Below are 19,065 nucleotides of genomic sequence, written 5' to 3'. Positions count from 1 at the left end.
GGAGGCTTTTGGCTTCATTTGTTTCCATCTGAGAGAAGCCATGCCTGAACATAGACAGCTGCCCTGTGGAATGATGTGAGGACCTCGGAGGGCCACAGGCGCCTTCTTGTCAGTGTCAGAGTGTGGGAACTCATCCTTAGTCCTTTCTGCTGCTGCTAGAAGCTTCTAAGAATAAAGGTTTCCTAGGATAATTAATTAACCAAAAACCTTTAACAAGGAGGGGAAGCTCTGATATACAAAGACAGGCTGAAGGGACAGGAAGGCAACAACAGAAAAGACCCTGAGGCTTCCACGATATCTGATGGTACTTGAGACCTCCAGATATCTCCAAGTAAGATAACTGTGGGGTCAATTAGTGTGGGCTCATTCACAATGATTAGATCATGTGACACAATATGTAAAGGGTTTGACAGGGCCTACCTGCTACATAGATGTTTTATAATGAAGACAAGTATTAAGCACTGCCTGCATTAGGCAGGGTTCCCTAGAGGGACACAGCCAGTAATTATAAAGGGCGATATAACTGATTGGCTGGGTGCTCCAACAATGGTAAAGAGGTAAAGAACACAGGAGCTGAACACAGTGTAAGAGTGCAAGAAGCTTGCTCTGAAGCTGAAGGCCCTGGGAACTTTTTTTAAATATGAGCCCATATTTAAAAGTTGAAAAGGCTGCAGTTTGTTCTTCCTCAGGTGACAGCACTCACAATAGACTATTAGGATGGAAGGAACTTTACCTGCCGGCCAGCTGCCTTCCTTTTCTGTTTTTATTCTACCTGGGGCTCCAGCCTGAGGCATGGTGCTACCCTTATCCAGGCTGGGTCATTCGCTCTCAGTTGCTGTCACCCACAACATTCTCTGTGGAAAAGCTCCCCACAGACACACCCAGACACGTGCTTTACTGATCTCAGACGTGTTAAAGTTAATCATTATATCATAGTGTGACTTTGACCACACTCATCTTCATAGGGTCAAACAGAAACAGAACTCAGGATAGGCTGTAGAGTGAGACTCGTAGTTTTCACTTTAAGTATTCAGGATTATCTTGATCTAGATCTCTTCCAACAGAGAATCTCCTATCAGATTGTCTGAGGCACTGAGCTAACTCATCATTTACCCGGATGTATCCAGTTGACAGAAAATGATGCACTGATCTGGATCTGGTAAGATTCTCACCCAAGAGTAGAAAATGAAATGTGGGGCATGGGATCAGATGAGGAAGAGGGCTCTGCCCATAAATCAGGAAAGCTGTTGTCCAGCATCCCTTCTGACACCAGTAACAACATCCCATTTCACCATTGCTGTTGTTTATGGCCCCCCGTGGTGTCGGCTAGAGCTAGCTGGGTCTGCAGGCAAAACAGTCTCCCCATCTTATACAGCTGTCTAAGTTATAATCATCAGAACTCATGGATATGGGTTGTTAGATGCTAAAGGTAAATTAAGTTTGCAATTGGAATGAGGCTAAATAATCACCTCTCCTGGAGATATGTGGGCTTGTTCTGGATTATTTAGGAGGTCCAGATATAATTACTGAGAATTTGTTTAAAGACTTTTTTTTTTACTTACTCTTTGACTTCATATGTATATATAATGTATCTTGATCATACCTACTTCCAGCTCCTTCCCGACTCCCTCCAGACATTCCCAACATATGCCTTTGCCACCTTTATGTCCTCTTTGTCTGATTTTTTTTTTTTAGGTCTACTTATTTTATTTAAGTATGTGCATATTTTTCCTATGTATGTTTCTGTACGATGTCTGTGCAGTGTCTGGGGAGAGCACAGGAGGGCATCAGACTCCCTGGAACTGGAGTAACAGATAGGTGTGGGCTACCGTGTGCATGCTGGGACCCAAACTCAGATCCTCTGCAAGAGCAGCAAGTGCTCTTAACTACGCAGCCGTCTCACCAGCCTCGTCATTTTCTTCCAATAACTAAGATATTTGGAAGAGAAAGAAGGAAGCAGTAGAAGAACTCGAAGGGTGGTATAGGAGGCAGTGGATGCATCACTACGGACTGTAAGGAAGTAGTAAGGGGCCACCGCTGAAGGGACATACTCTAGGAGCTGCCAAAGGAGATAGAGTCACCCCTAAGGCATAGAGAAGAAACGTATCTCCGTGAATACCTTGATTTCATCCTGGTGAGAACCATGTTGGTCTTTTTAAAAATTAATTTATTTATTCTCTTTACATTCCAATCTCAGCCGCCTTCCCCCCTCTTCTCCTCATCCCATACTCCCTCCCTCTCTCCCCCCTCCCCTGTTCCTCAGAAAAAGAGAGCCCCCTGGCGGAACCCACCACTGCTCATCAAGATGCATCAGGGCTGAGCCAGTCCTTTTCCCCTGGGACCTGTCAAGGCAGCCACACTAGGAGTGAGCGGTCAATGGGCAGTTCAGGCTTCATGTGGGTCCCCTAGTAAGGGGAGCAGGGGCTGTCTCTGACATGGACTCTGTTGCCATGTTGGGCTTTTAGCCCATAGAATGTAAAGTTAATAAATTTGCATTATTCTTAGTTCCGGGGTTTATAAGAATTTGTTGCAGCAGCCATGAAATCTCCACAGGGAGATTCTGAAGAAACCCTCTGAATAGGCAGTGAGCTAACTTTAAAGCCCCCAAGGAGAAGAGTTTCTCAAATCATAGTAACACCAACAGTCTTTCAGTCCTCCTTTCCCTGTAGCATGCAGAGCTTGCTCCAGGGTCCCTGGGACCACAGGGAGTCATAAATTGTAGTAGACGGAGGACCAGTGGTACCAGGGCATCTCTGATAGGAAGTCATGGTGGAACTTACCACAGAACTCTTCCACTACCACTTCAAAAGAAGAAATAAACACTAAGGGTGTTGTTAAGGATATGACTAGGCAGCTTTAGAAAAAGAAGAAAAAAAATCATTGACAAAGTGTGTCCCATATCTCAAGTTTACCTTTATTGTTCCGAAGAATAGCAAGGATCTGGGAGACTGTCATCTTAAGGCACAATGTGTCAAGTTAAAGATGGAGTGGCGGTATTAATGGAATTGCCTTGCTTTAGTGGGTTTAAGGCAAATCCTTAACATTATTTTCCTGCCGTTTTCTAAATTAAATTTATAAGAAATATTATGTATCCCGCTGTGCAAAGTGAAAGCCGCATTCTTGTAAAGGGCTTATAATCATATTAAAAAGCTGGAGGGTGAAGTTTGTTCATACCATCAAAGTCACAAAGTAAAAAAAATGGAGTCTTATATTGTGCATTTTATAATGGTAATACCTTTTGGGATATATAACACCACAAAGTACTTCTCTGATATTGTTTCGTTAATCCTCTGAACAACCCTGGTGGGGAGGTGTATTTTTATCACCACTTTGCATATGGGAAAACTGAGGCACAGCTAGTGTCAACCATTTGCCATGGCCTGCTGGTGGGCTGGAAGCACAGCTTGGGCCGATACTCTGGGATCTCAGCGGAGACTGTTCTCACCATCCATCAGATGACAGTCATCTCTCTAATCTACCTTTCTGCGGGTACAGAGATAGCTGCAGGAGGACTTCAGCATCTCTCAAATTTTATCTTCAAGTTCCTCAAGAAGACAAAGTGCTATAAATAGATTTTCTGTTAATTCCACTACATGTGCTTAAAATACTTATGAGCAGTCGGTGAGCTGGAGAGGAGGCTAATGCGCTGGGCTCAGAGTGGAGACATTTTGCAAAGTGAAGGGACATGTTGGTGTTCTAGGGGCAACAGGAGACAGGAGATTAGTAGGTCTGAAATCTAGTAAGCTGGAAGCTCCTCACTGTGGCTTCTGTGCTAACAAGCAGGTATTTGCTCTCCGACCAGGAAGTGGCCAGTCTTTCCAGATATTCTCTTTCTGGGCACTGAGGAAGACTATTCTGGAATCTCTCTGCAGATTTTTACCATTTCCCTATATGCTTAACTGAAAAGGCATGCAGTATGCCTGAGCATCTTCACAGAAACCTTTGGAACTAAATATAATGTTTAGCACCCCATCCCATGTCAAAGAGAAGCAGGAAGATCTAATTTTCTCCACATGTTTTTTGGCCTTTGTGTTTCTAGGTGACACAGAATGCACAGACTTGATCATGTTACAACAACAGAAGTGGCATCTATTGTATACAGAGCACCTGCTCTAGGCAAGCATGAGTCTAACACCCATACTTTCATTTAGTTTATCTTGCCCCCCCCCCTTGTACACATGAGAAGGAAAGGTCATTTGCTCAGGGTTACACATCCATGAACTTGGCATGGCTAGGATTCAATTCTGTGCTTGGAATTCAAACCTGCTAGCCACCACACTATGCCTCCCTACACCATTCTGAGATATGTGGGCCATCTTGTTATGTGATATATCAACTCTGTTCATCAAAAATGGCACTCTCAGCATAGTGATGATCCCCGTTGCTTGATGACTTACCACTGTGTCATCTCACCACCTTGTACAATAAACACATGCACTTGATTTTAGGATTTTTTTTTTTTTGCCTATTATAAATCTTCAGTAAAAGAATTAGAGGCATTGCTTCTAGTTCTTTCTGAGGTTTTTTATTTAAAGCAGAGGACTGGGGAGGTGGCCCAGAGGGCAAATCACTTACCAGCCACACAAGCATGAGAGCCTAAATATGGAGAATTGAGGTGTTTTTCTTTTGTGGGGTATTTATGCTGTGGGAAAGTGGTCTGGGTCTCTGCGGCAAGGTTCATGTGGCCATATACAACTGGCCAGGACAGAGGTGTTGAAAGATACTTATTCTGCATGCTCAGTGGCTGGGGGTGGGCCACTGGGGTCAAACATGGAGTGAAATCCAATAACTGTCAAGGCAATAAATTCTTCCTAGGGTTGATGGTGGGGCAGCCAACTTTATGGCACCAGGCTGGGATGGGGACCAACTCCTGCCGTCCTGGGTTGAGGTTCTCCTGTACTTTTCCTCCATCACTCTGAGCCATTCTCATCCCACATAAGTGTGGATCCCCATGGTCCACATGAAGCTCTCTAAAATCAGCATCCTGAGATGGGAGATCAAAATAGAGGACTTTTGGAAACCCCAGAAACATCCAGCCTGGCTTATGCAACTGCAAAGAGGAGCCATTGTTCCTAATATGGTCCAAAGCAAGGATGAGGGGATGAGATGAGAGCCATGCCTAAGCTTTATGAATACATGGCTTGGGCTGAACCCAGAGTGTTTCTATCTCTGTTCTATCTATCCCTAGGCCTAGATCTGGAAGCTTCTAGCATTCATACAATCTAATCTTCTACAAGCCCAGATCTTGAAGGCTTCAGCTTCTAGCCTTCAATCTGCTAACCTAGGTCTGGAATGTTTTCAGTCTCGGATACTTACTGCTGACTAAATTCACTCTTTCTAGTTCTTTCTGAACTACAGCTGGCTGGTGCAACTCAGCTGTTCTGGCTCAAAAGTTCTCTCCAAGTTGACTGATGCAAACTAGCCTCTCTTGGCTTCTCACTGATCTGCTCTGCTCAGAAAAACTGCCTCTGAACTCCAGGAACTGAACTGCATTGAACTGCCTGCATGGAACTGAACCAAACTGCACCAAATTGTACTGTACTGACTGCACGAACACTGTTGTATTCCTGTACTCTACTCTGTTCCATTCTCTGTACTGTCTGCATGAACTCCCTTGCTCTTGCTCTGTGTGCTGCTCTTAAGTGGCTTCTCTTTTCTGTCTGTTCTCCTGACTCATTCTGTCAAATCTTTATCTGACTGGTCACTTTGTCCCTCAATTAGATGTCATTGTTTGGGATTAAAGGTGTATACTAAATAATGTAGGTATTCCAGCCAGAGGGATTAAAGGTGTGTGGCCTGTGCGTATTCCAGACATATCACACAAACCTCCGTCTTTGGATGAGATCCCTTGCCAGAGCTGACATGTTGCTGGATTAAAATTCTTCTGTACCCAAAGTTGTCCTCTGCCTAACATATGTGGGCTGTGTCACATGCATGCCTACATACACACATATGAACAGGTGTGCACATAACACACACAAACACACATGTAAACACACACACACACACACTGGCATGTAGTCCATGCAAACCACACAGTGTACACACTCCAAAACTTGTTTGGGCAGATGATTTCTTTTAAGCTGTTTCCCTCTTGTTTCCAGTTGTGAGTTTCATTAATGAATTGGAGATGTCCCTGTTTTACTAATCTGTGTATCATCAGCTGACTACAAAGAAGCTAATTGTAAAGAAAAGTTTCTACTGGAGGGTTGAGAGAGACAGTTGAGATAGGGGCTTATTTCATATGTTTCCGACCCAGACAGCATAGGTGACCTTTTATGCTGTTGCACTCTGTGCTGGAGATCAGTGCCAACTTCTTCCAAATCTTTTCCCTTCCTAGATAGAGGTTGCCCCAGACCCAGGAACATACATGCAGTGTGGTCCCCAATCCCTTCCCTTTCCTGTACATTACCCCACTATCTGCCAGAAATTTCAGGTTGTCAATGTCTGGAACTCTCTGCTGAGGCTTCTTCCCGCCATGTGAGTGGCAGGCCGAGAAGGAAAGAAGCCAGATATATCAGGGAATCAATACTATGACAACAGCAAAGACAATGATAAACTGGAAATTGCAGATCAGCATCTTGCCATTTTTGCCTGGTAGGTAGGACAGTTGATGCTGTCTACATAAAATGCCGCTTTCATCTCAAAGGGATACAGATTATTTACACTGGAACTAAATCTGAGTTACCAATGGCCCAGGAACACAGATTCAAGTTACTTCAAATTCCATGTTCCACTGTGGCAAGTTTCATGACATTTTTATAGTAGCAAAACAAAATCACAAATGATACATTTTTCAAATACACTGATGGAAACCTCAAACAGACAAGTTCCAGGAGAGCAAAGGACCAAATCTCTGCTATAGACTTCAGATGCTATCTGATCACTTTTAGCTGGTGGAAGCTAGGGGTATGTTTGTACATCCCAAAGCATTTACCTAATAGTCACAGAATGCTGTGGGCAGACAGAGAGATAGGCAAAGAATGTCTACTAGTAGTAGGGCTAAAGATAGCCCTAAATAAATTAGTAATTTATTTACTACTAATAAAGCAATTAGGCTCAGAATCTGCAACATTCCAATCTCTTCACAACCACTAATATTTTAATCCGTTAATCACCCTGTCAGACAGTTCAATTAAAGTGTGTTTCATTTTTGTTCTTCTTCTGAGAACTTTCAAATACGATGCATATTCGACACTATCTCTGAGCAAGAGGCTCCTACTTGACTTAACAATCATCTGCTCATAGTACACTTCCTCTTTCTCCTAGTCTTCCTTCTCCACTGCTTCTGGTGCTTGCTAGGACAAACTCTGAAAAAAAAAAAAAGTCAAGGTCTGTGGGGATTGGGGAGCTCATCCTAAGACACACATGTCTCCTGGGCCTTCTGTCTTTCCTGATTTAAGAATTATGAAGTCAACCAGACCTTCATGATCATCTTCTTCCACACAGAACTGTGGAGTGGACAAAGGGGACTTGGAGTCACAGCTCAGTGACAGGCTACTTGCTTGACAAACCGGAGACCCTGGATGATCCATCTCTATATTCCAAAGAAAACAATGCAAAACCCAGAAGGCAAAGCAGGAAGGCAAGACTCTTTTTATTTTATTCAGAGTGGGGGTAGTTTCTGTGTTTTACTTCCTGTCTCCTCTGTAATGGTCCGTTTTGTCATTGGATATAAAGAACACCATCAAGGCTAATCCTATGTTGAGATCATTAATTATATCCGCAACATTTTCTAACAAAGACACATGCACACATTTCTGGTGTTAGATCACGGGCCCATGATTTCCTGATTCAACCTATGACACCATTATCACTAGCATCTCTATGAAACAGCTTGTGATCACAGCTCAACTATGTAATTAAAAAAAATAGCCTTTTTCCATTGAAAAAGAAATTATTCCACTTTTCTGAATTCTAGTTTCACAAAGATAACCTTGTTACTATGTCTGATATTGTGTTGAAATCAGGGTCTCTGTCTCAAACAAAGAAGAAGCAAGGGCTGGCTTTCCCTTGTGGGTCATAGTTCTGCCTATGGAGGTGAAAGTCAGGGATGTTCCAAGATGACTAGTGAATAGATATGAGCTGAAACTATTAACTCTCAGAGGAATGTGAAGGTTGTGAAATCAAGTCATTCTTTATTACATGCTTCCTTTATGTGGTGCATGGTAGTGTGTGGTACAGAAGACTCTGCGAAGAGTGGGAGGACAGATGCAGCAGGACAAAAGGCATGCCCATGCGTAACAACAATGCTCAGTATTATGAAAAAAAAAAGCTACAATACAAAGTGGATGACCAAAGTCAAGAAAAAATTAACAAAACACACACATGAGTCAGATAACAGAAGATCCACTCTGTCATCTCTTCCAGTCAATTCCCCACACATAGCCCAAATTAAATATATGTTTGAGCATGTTCTTTCAGACTCAGAACTATATAATGGTAGCCCTACACACACACACACACACACACACACACACACACACACACACACACACACACACACCCTGAATTCCTGGTGTGCCTTTAAGGCTCAGTCTAACTTGGTCTGCCCATCTCTCTGTCTTTCCTAGCACATGCTCCCCTTTGCTTTCTAAGCAGACACCAGTCACATGAGCCCATGGTACAAGTTCCTCCAATCCAACCTGAGTTCTCCTTAAGGCTTTCCTAAATCACTCTTTAAGCCTGGGATACTCCCATCCCAACTTTTGGTTCTTTGTTGAAATCTTAGGGCTCTCTTGAGTCTCTCATTTAAATGACTGTCATAAGGACTTGGACTTTTTCTTCATATCTCTTATTTCAGTTGCAATCATAAAGCCACATGTTTGATTGTTTTTGATGCTTTTTTTAAAATGTGTTTTGAGGATCGTTATTTCCCTCAACATCCGCACTGTAGATCACAGTGTTTGAAAAATATATGGATGTATAACAAAAAAAACTTAGAGGGCAAACAATTCAGTGGGGAAATGAATGAGAAAATGGATAGAGGCTTTCCTAAAGGAGGCTGTGTCTGAGGAGAATTTTGAAGAAATGTTTATCATGAGATAGGGAAAAACATTCCATAGGGGTGAAGAATGTACAAATGTCAAGCTGTGGCAACTAATGAATAGAGTTCAGTTTTAATATGAGAAATATGTCTAGGGATCATGCTGGCAAACATTCCCCATAACTGTCTGGTTTGTAGATACTATAGTCCACTAAAATATGTCATGACTACTGGACTCTGCAGGTGTACTGTATAAACCACAGATAATATGCAAATGAGGGGGCACCAGTGAATGCCAAGGAAATCTTATCTACAGAAACATGTGCTAAGCTGGGTTGTAGTTTGCTGACCCCTGGTCAAGTGCATCAAAAGCCCTAGAAGCTGGTGTAGTACCCTTGTTGCTGAGCTAGTAAGCCAATAATTCACTAAAAAAGGTGATGGGCGAGCAGGCATGATTTAGGGCAAAAAGGTGTGTAGTGAAAGTGGAGTTTTCAGTGTGGTGAATCTGGCAGCATCCCTGGTGGGCTAAATAAGAGAAGATAAGAGGCACAAAGCATCTCTTGGAACCTATGGAAGAGATGATGAGAGAAAATCTGGGCTGCATGGGAAGACTGGATGTAGATGCAACTCTATACTTTCTATACTTACAGACTTGGATGAACTGTGTGGTTGGAAGCAGGAAAGATGTGATACCCAAGGGCAGACTAAAAGATGGCTTTCTTATAGAAATGGACTCAAGCTAGAAAAGGGAATGAAATGTTTTATACAGCAGGAAACTACAAGAGACCAACAGGGGCAGTTCTAAGAAGGACCAGTGAAACCAGCCCCAAGCACATCCATCTCCAGACAGCAAACAAAGCAGTGATCTTTCCTGGAAACCATAAAGATCATGTAGTCACCACTTTTTCTTATAGCAGATTTAGTGTATCTGGTTTTATGTTGAGGTCTTTAATCCACTTAGACTTGAGTTTTGTGCATGGTGATAAATATGGATCTACCTTCAATCCTTCTATATGTAGGTATCCAGTTAAACCACCACCATTTGTTGAAGATGCTATTTTTTTCCATTGTGTATATTTGGCTTCTTTGTCAAAAATCAAGTGTCCAAAACTGTGTGGATTTATTTTTGGGTCTTTAATTTGATTACATTGACCAACCAGCCTATTCCTATACCAGTACCATGCTGTTTTAATTACTGTTGCTTATAGTACAGCTTAAGATCAGGGATAGAGATTTCTCTGGAGGATATTTTATTGTACAGGATTGTTTTAGCTATTCTGGCTTGTTTTTCCATATAAAGTTGAGAATTGATCTTTCAAGATCTTCAAAAAATTGTGGTATTTTAATAGGGATTACATTGAATCTGTAAATTGCTTTTTTTCTATGTTGATTCTCCTAATCCACTAATAAGGGAGATCTTTCCATCTTCTGATATCATCTTCAATTTCCTTCTTCAGAGACTTGAAGTTTTTTTCAAACAGATCTTTCACTTGCTTGCTTAGAGTTATTCCTAGATACTTCATATTATTTGTGGCTATTGTGAAAGGTGTAGTTTCTCTAATTTCTTTCTCAGCATGATTGTCATTTGTATACAGGAGGGCTACTGAATTTTTTGAGTTGATTTTTGTATTCAGCCACTTTGCTGAAGGTGTTTATCAGCTGTAGGAGTTCTCTGGTGGAATTTTGAGGGTCACTTATGTGCACTATCATATCATCTGCAAATAGGGATAATTTTGACTTCCTCCTTTCTGATGTGGATCCCCTTGATCTTCTTTTGTTGTCTTATTGCTCTATCTAGAACTTCAAGTACTATATTGAAGAGATATAGAGAGAGTGGGCAGCCTTATCTAGTCCCTGATTTTAGTGGAATTTCTTCGAGTTTCTCTATATTTAATATGGTGTTGGCTATTGGCTTACTTTATTATGTTTAGGCATGTGCCTTGTAGCCCTGATATCTCTAAGATTTTATACATTCAGATGTAGCCAGTAGACAGCTCATTCTCCACATTTGTGGAGAGAGTGGGAACTGCCTCTGACATGAACTCTGGTGCCCCTATTTGCTCACTTCCCCTTCATGGAGAGGACTGGTGGCACTCAGAGGAAGGGGAAGCAGGCTATCCAGATGAGACCTGATAGGCTGTGGTCATATGGTGGGGGAGGAGTTCCCCTTCTGTTAGAGGTCTAGGGGAGGGAAATAGGGCAAAAGAGAGAGGGAGGGGGAATGGGAGAATACAAGTGAGGGGATAACAATCAGGATGTAATCTGAATAAATTATTTTTTTAATTAATGAAAAAAGAATGCCCAATCAAAAATGCTGATATTACAATAAGAAATTGACCAAAGAGAGGGCTAGGGAACATCATGTATTCAAACCTGGTCCATTAACTAGGATTATTCAATAAAATTAATGAGTGGCCATGGTTTTAGGGTCACCTCTAGATCCCGAATCCCACTGAGAACATGGCACAGAAGATACTGTTTTGTTTGCTTGATTCTCCTCGGCTGCCCCTCATGCTTCAAATGACCCTGAATAATTCAATAATCTGTTCATTTGCTAGAGTGTCTCCCTGAGACTGCACTGATGGGTGATTTAATCATAGCAGCCAGGCCAGTGCAGTGGCATTTCCTGTGTTTGCTTGAATGTCCTGATGCCAAAGCACATTATCAGGATGGAAGGTCTTTATTTCCACTGGCTACAGTGGTGAACATCACCTTCTTGGCATATGACAGGAAAATGGCTGGTGATGTAAGGGACATATGGTTCACTAGGCCTGGTCTGTCCATTAACTGAAGCCTCCCAAATGCTTGTTGTCTTCATTTCTTTCTTTCTTTCTTTGTTTATTTTGTTGTTGTTGTTGTTGTTGTTGTTGTCTTCGTTTTCATGTAACCTTTGCAACCCAGGAAGTGGGAAACAGAGCTGAAAGATTGCCCAGCATGCACAAGGTCCTGAGTTCAATCTCTGTATCAGGAAATGAAAAACAAAACAAAACAAAGGAACAGAAAGGAGGTGAGACACATACTCTAAAATGCTTCGAGTTCTTCTTGGTCCCCCAGCAAGACTCACACAGAGGCTCAGCCAGCAGACTATGATTGACTTCACTGGATTTTGTACTTCCTGCCTTGAGTCAAAGGTGTCAGCCTTGACCACAGATAACCCTGGTTCAGCCAGCAGAGGAATTAGCTGAAGGGAGAGATCAGTGATCCCAAACAACTTTTCCTGGAAAGGGTCCAGTTTGTTCTCACTTGCTGATTTCTGTATTGCTTCCAGGTGCTCTCGAATTTAAACTACTGTTTATTGTTTTCTGCGGATTCTCTTTGTGGAAAGATTTAGCATTCTGCATCCCTTTGGAGGAGAAATGAAAACTTCACCGGCATCTTTGGGGATTTTCCAATCAGGAAGGAGAAAATTGTATTTCAAAGCTGAAGCTAATGAGATCATCCTGTAATGGATGGGACCGTAAGGCTCTGTGTCTATGGAAGAGACAGGCAATTTGCCTGCCGCTGCTCTCTGTCACTGGAAAAATTTCGACTTCACAATCTGACAAGGAAAGTTTGCAGCCTAGAACATTTCATACCTCAAGTCAAAAGCAGCTGTTACAGCACAGGTGACATGCATCTGCGGTTCACAAAGTCCACTCTCTTTGGGGAGGATGAGCCCATTTCTTTAAAAGGCCTATAGGTAGGACTCCCCTGTGCAAATCACAGTCACAATAGCAACTTCAGTACTGTACACATGAACAGCTACCAAGGCATAAATCTAACTCACCATTTGCATTCTGGGTGGGCTTGCTGGTCTTATCTTTACTGCTGGAGGCTGGGCCACAGCAGGTTTCCCCTGCTGCCTCTCTTCTCTGGAGTTTTTTTTTTTTTTTTTTTTAGGTGATAAGCAACAAAACTTCAGAAGGAGAGATGGGAGGGAAGTGAGTGGATCTGACAGCAGTGCTTTTTTGTTTTGTTTTGTTTTGTTTGTTTGTTTGTTTTTGGTTTTTCGAGACAGGGTTTCTCTGTGTAGCCTTGGCTGTCCTAAACTCACTTTGTAGACCAGGCTGGCCTCGAACTCACAGCGATCCGCCTGCCTCTGCTTCCTGAGTGCTGGGATTAAAGGCATGCACCACCACGCCCGGCTTATCAGTGCTTTTTTTTTTTTTCATCCAAAGTTGCAGCCAGATGGCCTCTTGTAGGCTCCAGTATCTTTGTCCTCTGTGGCTCAGAAGTGCTAATGACTTCCCAGTGTTTATCTCCGGGTGCTTCTCCCATCCTTGCCAGGTCTTTTCACCTGTTCACATCCCTGAAACAGACCCCTTTGCAAATCTCTCATCAGTATCAAATGCTTAAAGGACACCACCTACTTCCTCTACGTGCTCCTTGATGAGAGTCACAGCCATTTATTAAAGGTGTGTAGGGAAAGAATTGCATCTGTCAAAGCCAAGATTTTAAGAAACATTATCAGGAGACTTGATAGAATAATTCTTGGTCTCATAGAACATCAAGAAGGTTGCCAGAAAGTGCCTGATAAACGACATTGAGAGCAAAGCCAGTGACTGAGCACATAGCAGAGCTGACATTAAAAAGAACATAATCTTAACTACCTGGAAGATGATAGCACTAATAGCAGAAGACAGACAGCCTGGAGATCCCCATGGCAGTAGATAGGATGTACATGAGAAATGGTAATATTTCTAATCATTCGAGAATGAATGATAACTTAGTAAAACGCTGGGGTCAGTAGTCAGTCATCTCTAAAGACTAACAAGGTTGGTGCATAACCCCATTAATTAGGACAGAGTGAGGAGAGAGAGAGAGAGAGAGAGAGAGAGAGAGAGAGAGAGAGAGAGAGAGAGAGAGAGAGAGAGAACTTATAAAGGCAAAAGGCTAAACAATAAATGTTCGAGAGTGCATCTTTAATAATTGTACTACACTGGCACAGCATGCAGAGTTCTTCCTGGGTATGTAAAAATAATGAGTGATGCAGAACACATTTTATTTTTTATCATATGAAATAAAAAAAATCTGCTTAAAAACAAATATATGACCTGTATATAAAAGATCCTGGTGAAACTATTTACTTGTAGTATTGCTGAATCCATGACTTGAAAAACATCCTGCTAAAAAACACCTTAAAAGTTTTAGAGTAGGGCACATGGTGGTGCACCCCTTTAGTGCTAGCACTTGGGAGGCAGAGGCAGGTGGGTCTTTGTGAGTTTGAGACCAGTCTGGTCTGCAAAGTGAGTCTGGGACAGCCAGGGCTATCAAAAAGAGAAACTCTGTCTTAAAAAAAAAAAAAGTTCTAGATAAAAAGAAAACTCTAAAGGCATTTAAGTTGGCCTCAAGTTAAGAAATGTTCAGAGGTCAAAAGTGGAATGAAATCAGCTCTGTGTGTGATGATGGAGAGGAGGAAGTTTCCGTGTGGGGATGTGGGGATATCTGGTCAACCTGGAGTGTCAGCTGGCGGTGTTGGCAGTGGACACTTTGGTGAAGCTATGTTGGGAGAAAGTGTTTCTTTCTTATTAGTTAGAGTTTCTATTGCTGTGATACAACACCATGACCATAAACAACTTAGATTCAGCTTGCACCTCTCAGGGCAGGAACTCAAGCAAGAGTCTGGAGGTCCCTCTGGATGACTCTAGCTTGTGCCAGGTTAACATAAAACTAGTGAGCACAAAGAGGCAGGCTAAAGCAAGGGTCTGCCCTTTATTTGGGGGAGAGAGTTAATGTGAAATAAGCTTGATATGGAAAGGGAGAGCGAGGAAGTTGGCAGTGGGGGCTTTGGCACTAAGTGGAACGTGCAACACCTTCTCTGAGGATCTGCAGCCCTCATAGGGTTCTGCAGCCAGAATCCCCACTGTCTAGGGTAGTTAGTCCAAGAAACCTCAAGTTGGCAGGGGCCCCAGGCAACTGGCTGCAGTGAGTGCTGCTCCTTGCTAAGGACATGCAAATTCAATCATGCTCCAAGGAAAAGGAGCTTACTGTCAAGAGAAAGGGAGTATAGCACATGGCCTGCAGATAGAAGCTGGCCAAAGCATAAGATGCAGAACTATCAAACACACAATATAGAATAACATTTAATATGTGTAAATAAAAACAAAAAGAGCTTAGAAATGCAAGACGGGAACAAGAGATGATTGGAAACAACTAAACAGATTAGAAAAAGAAACAATAGGGTTCTATAAATGAACCCTAAAATAATTAATATAAAAGACCCAGTGGGTGAGTTAATGGAAGATTAGACACAGCTGGAAGGAAATTAGTATCCTGGAAGACAGATCGGAAGAAATTGTCCCGAGTACCACATAGAGTGTCAAATAGAAAATTTAAAGGCAGTTAGGAGACATAGAACACAGACAAAAATATTAAATACATCTGATAGGTGTTCAACAATGGGTATATAATAGGAAAGCAATACATGAGAAGACTTATGGAGACACCCCAAAGCTTACAATGCAAAAGAGTCAACCTTAAAGTGGCATAAGTAAAAACAATCGTGCTGAGATATGTCACAGTGCAATTGCAGAACTCCAAAGATCAATCCATTTAAAAGCAGCCAGAGTTAAAAAGATTACCTTTAAAGAATAGATTTTAGACTGACAAGTGGCACCTCAACAATAATGTAGCTTCTGGAACTATCAGAACATTGTGCTGAAAGAGAATTTGCAAAGACAAAAATCCCTCAATAGCAAGAATGAAATAAGCAAAAATATCTTAAGAGGACAAAAAAAAAAAGTTTGAAAGTTTACCTCCTATAGCTACTAAGGAAAATTCTGACAGTGGATGAAAATTGATTTTAGAAAGGTTTGAGGTAAAAGAGAAACAATGACAAAAATATTGGTAAAGGTGGGATATGTCTAAGGAAATGTGTGAAAAAATAATGATAAACCCTAATATAAGGAGTTAAAATATTTACGCAATAACATTAGACAGTTTGTGTGTAAGTTTGGAAGGTGTAATTGCTTTCCGAGGGTTTATTCAGGATATGATTTAGAAGACTTTTAAATCCTATCAAGATTGCTATGGTAACCATTGAAAGATTAGAGCACAACTTCTAAACTTAAAAGAAAGTAATAGAGTAAGAAAAGTCGGAGAGAAGACTAAAACTCATTAAAGAGTCCATGGATAGAGAAAGCCACAGGGGCGTCAGTCCCTTAGAGAGGTGAAGTCTTTCAAGATAACTTACACACATTCTGATGTACAATTTAAAATTTAAATAATCTCCAGTTTACCTATCATGCCTAACAAAATATAAATGTTATACAAATTACTACAAATTGCTTATATCATTTGAAATATAGATATAATACAATATAAATGTTATACAAATAACTGGAATTTCCCAATTGTTTAGGGGATGACAAGCAATTCTTCTATACATATCCAGTACATTTCTTATTTTGAAAGGTTTTTAAATTAAATTAATTTTTCAAATAAATTTTATTTGGTGTGTGTGTGTGTGTGTGTGTGTGTGTGTGTGTGTGTGTGTGTGCTGGTCAAAGACCTACATTGCTATCTTTCTCACTTACTCTACACTTTATTTTTTGAGGCAGAGTCTTCCATTGAACCTGAAGCTAGTCAATTCATCTAAACTGACTAGTCAGCAAGCCACAGAGATACTTCTGTCTGCACCTCCCTAGCTCTGGGATGACAGATGTACTGGGTGTTTTCACATGGATACTGAGAGTCAAACTCACATTCCTGTGCTTTCTTAGCAAATGCTTTACCAACTAAGCCATCTCTTTAGGACCTAAAATATTTTTGATCCAAGGATACTTGAACTTATTCTTAAGGAACCAACAGGCATAAAAAAATTATATACCTAATTGTATATAGGTTCATATATATACATGTGCATAGGTCTATATATAATCACACAAATGCATACTTATATCTATATACATGTAATATTCAGAAACATGGGAATAACGAATATAAATTTTAAAATGTCAGGGAGCTGTACACAAGCTGTGGCTCCTCTGTCTGATTGGTCACATTGTCGAGAGCTGCGATGCTGCCACGCCTAAAGATGGCTCTGGCTTCCGCCTTCCACCCCCTCCCCCCCCCCCCCCCCCAGTGAGTGCTCTCCCTGGTAAACAAGTCCTTATACGGCTATCAGCACGGGCATCAAGCCTTACGGTCTCCGTGACTCATTTCGGACCTATGGAGAGGCTACACGTGGCTCTCCCTGATTGGCTCTTGCTGAGGGTATAAGCCTTTGCCCGCCTGGGGACGGGGCCATTCTCTGCCAAGCGATCCTGCTGTAACTTCATTCCTGAGTAAACCGCCTTGAGAAGGAACCTGGTTGTCTTGAGTCTTATTCCTGCTGGTCAGGAAGGGCACGGACATCACACTTAGCTTTTTGTAGTAGAAATGATCTCAGGCTGGACTTGACTGCTGAAAGTGGGGCTCAAAGAGGAAAATTGATGACCAGGTCTCAGTAGTATATTTAGTAGATGAAGAGATAGTGTAGACCCCAGGACCTTTCCCTGTCTCTCTGGTAGCACTGCTCATGGGAATCCTGTATGATCTCATAGCGGAACAGGGGATACTACACAGATGAAAAAGGATATTTCCATTGGCTAGAGAGATAATGGGCTGAGATCACATCTGACTTAGGAAATTAAAAGAAGATAATTATTTGTCTAGAAAAAGAATGTATAAGCCAGGCACGGTGGCGCACACCTGTAATCCCAGCACTCGGGAGGCAGAGAAAAGTGAATGACTTTTAGTTTGAGGCCAGCCTCGTCTGCATAATGAGTTCTAGGACAGTCAAGGGTATACAGTCAAATAAATAAATACATAAATATAAATAAAAATAAAAACTCACTTATTTTAAAGTATCTTACTCTCAAAATGCTGATAGTGATGATCTTTGCCTTAATTTCAGGTGATTTTTCACTTTCTTTTCATGACTTTATTATATATCCAGACTTATCCAGTTGCCAGTCAGCTGGATGTGGCCATTTTGTTCTACCCCAAAACAAGAGACATGATTTGGCGATATAAGCATTTCTATCACTAATAGTTGTAGGGCCTTGAAGGCCCAAAGCTCGAGGTCTGGCCTGATAGACCCAGAGACTTACAGCACAAACCCTGAGAGCTAAACCCTTGTTGCTCCGGGCAGAAGCAGAGTCTTATGACTCTAGATACTGTGTGGATAAGCTTACTGCTCTTGACTTGAACCACAGTGCCCGGGTATTTGGTAGCTTTTTACATCCTTGGCATCCAGCAGCAGCAGCCATCACCACCACTACCATCACCATCAGCAGCAGCAGCAGCAGCAGTGGCAGCAGGAGCTATATAATTGGCTGCTGCTGCTAGTTCTGCAGCTCCCAAATGGACCCTGGCTCCTACAGCAACTACAGCAACTGTATTATAACAGAGTCAGCTATCAGACAGCTTTGGCCATGTTATAGCTCTCTGGAATTCTTTTGGCTACTCAGGCTCACAGTATTTCATTTCTGGCTCTTCACAGCCTTCCCGAGACTTCCATCTTCTCTTTGACTCTGCCCTCTCTGCTTCCTGTCATTCCCACACTCGTTACTTTCTGGAGCTCTTCAGTTCTCTCTCATCACCACTCCTGCACTTCCCCCACCGCTGCCTCTGCTGCTGCTGCCGCCACCTTTGTTTTTCTGCGGTCCTCTTGCTGCTGCAGCTGTTAATTTTGTAAGCACCTCTTTAGGTTACATGTGCAGCCTGCAATGATAAACATTAGAAGAAAGCAAGAAAAGGAAAACCTGAGAGAAGTTTAACTGAAAAAGTAAGGCAAACAGCCTTCTATGTATAGCCAGAAAAGGGATATGCGAAGGCTGTTTGCATCGTTCACAATAATCCTTCCTGTAAATGAAGGACCATATTTCCACCAATCACAGCCCTTTCTTCTGGGCCATCAGGGGATGGTCCCCTTTCTGGTTTTGGTGAAAATGGGTGTGTAGCTGTTTGAAACAGTTGTGGCTGGGATGGCACCTTTTTGAGCTCTGCTTGTGCTTTGGAAGCAAGCAGCTGTGGTTGTAGTGTAGTTTCCTCAGCTGCTAGCTGGCAAGAGGGCAGGCCAGCCGGTTGCTTAGCTTGTAGTCCAGGCATCTAGGAAG

The 19,065-nt window shown here is 42.0% G+C and overlaps 2 long non-coding RNA genes across 2 annotated transcripts in view; both read left to right on the top strand.

The window, feature by feature from the left end:
• Positions 1-981: 981 nt before the first annotated feature.
• Positions 982-7,563, top strand: LOC311589472. Its single transcript, XR_014776563.1, has 3 exons — positions 982-1,159; positions 1,763-2,134; positions 7,450-7,563. It is a non-coding gene; the product is annotated as an uncharacterized lncRNA (long non-coding RNA).
• Positions 7,564-12,259: 4,696 nt separating this feature from the next.
• The window catches only part of LOC311589473, a 158,633-nt gene continuing 151,827 nt past the window's right edge, over positions 12,260-19,065 (top strand). The window contains exon 1 of the long non-coding RNA XR_014776564.1: positions 12,260-12,443. This is a non-coding gene — a long non-coding RNA (uncharacterized lncRNA). The remainder of the gene's footprint in view (positions 12,444-19,065) is intronic.

Source organism: Acomys minous (assembly GCF_964271855.1).
Source record: "Acomys minous genome assembly, chromosome: 18".
Taxonomy (NCBI): domain Eukaryota; kingdom Metazoa; phylum Chordata; class Mammalia; order Rodentia; family Muridae; genus Acomys; species Acomys minous.
The sequence above is the reverse complement of the archived record's forward strand: the minus strand, read 5'-3'. Positions and strand labels throughout refer to the sequence as shown.